This window comes from Tarenaya hassleriana, unplaced genomic scaffold (genome assembly GCF_000463585.1).
Source record: "Tarenaya hassleriana unplaced genomic scaffold, ASM46358v1 Cleome153, whole genome shotgun sequence".
NCBI classification, from domain to species: domain Eukaryota; kingdom Viridiplantae; phylum Streptophyta; class Magnoliopsida; order Brassicales; family Cleomaceae; genus Tarenaya; species Tarenaya hassleriana.
In genome coordinates, this window is record NW_010964952.1 from 170,370 (window position 1) to 171,918 (window position 1,549).

Sequence of the window (1,549 nt, forward strand, 5' to 3'; positions counted from 1 at the left end):
CGTCGCTCAATCCAAGATAAGTGGTCAGCCACTCCATTCTCCGTACCCTTCCTATCCCTTATCTCCAAGTCAAACTCCTGCAGCAAGAGAATCCATCTGATCAACCTCGGCTTGGCATCCTTCTTGGATAGGAGGTATCTCAAAGCAGCATGGTCGGTGTACACGATTACCTTCGACCCGACCAAGTAAGACCGAAACTTCTCAAAGGCAAAGACAATGGTGAGTAACTCCTTCTCAGTGGTGGAGTAATTGACTTGTGCATCATCCAAAGTCCGACTCGCATAATAAATGGCATGCAGCTTTCTGTCTTTCCTTTGACCCAAGACAGCCCCGACAGCGAAATCGCTTGCATCGCACATAAGCTAAAAGGGAGCTTCCCAATCCGGCGGCTGAATAATAGGCGGGGAAATCAACGCCTTCTTCAAAGTCTCAAAGGCAGCTCCGCACTCATGGGTGAACTCAAATGGCACATCCTTTGCAAGCAATTCGGTCAAAGGCCTCGAAATCTTCGAGAAGTCCTTGATGAACCTCCTGTAGAACCCGGCATGTCCCAGAAAACTCCGGATTCCCTTAACATTTCGTGGAGGCGGCAGCTTCTCTATTACTTCGACCTTAGCTCGGTCAACCTCAATCCCCTTTCTCGAAATCTTGTGGCCTAGCACAATGCCCTCTTGGACCATGAAATGGCACTTCTCCCAATTCAGCACAAGATTCGCCTCAACACACCTGTCCAACACTCGGCGTAAATTCATTAGACACACAGGAAAGGAGGGTCCATGGACAGAAAAATCATCCATGAACACCTCCATAACATCCTCAATGAGATCAGAAAATACAGCAGTCATGCATCTCTGAAATGTCACCGGTGCGTTACATAAACCAAAGGGCATACTACGGTATGCAAAGGTGCCATATGGACATGTAAAGGTGGTTTTCTCCTGGTCGCTAGGGTGAATGGGGATTTGGAAGAATCCCGAGTAGCCATCAAGGAAACAGAAATGGGAATGCAAGGCTAACCTCTCTAGCATTTGGTCGATGAAGGGCAACGGAAAATGGTCTCTACGGGTGTTGGAATTCAGCTTCCTATATGTTGGGTTTCCTGGGATCTCATGAGCGAATCCTATTCCTAAGAGATCGATTCTAGGGTTTGCGCAGCGGATATAAAACAAAAATTTAATGAAACCCTAGAACCATGCTGCTATGAATCGTAGAAACGTTAGAACGCTTACCTCAATCGATCCGGGGCCTGTATCAACTGAAGAATTCGTCCGATCACTTAGGGAGGAAGTTTACCTCGCCCTCTACACGTATCCACACCTCGGGATGGATTCCAACGATTGGAACTTGTCTGCTAGGACTCGAATCTCTATTCGGTTTGTGCACTTTGATAAAACGAGACTTTGAATTCCTTGAACTTTTGGATCTCACCAAAAGCTCTCCAAGAACACCAAAAGTCGGCTGCTAAAAGTCTCTCTTTGAATTAGGGTTCTAATCTCTTTCTTATAAAGTGATTTAACCCTAATTCGGTTTAATTTCGGAAAAACTGAAG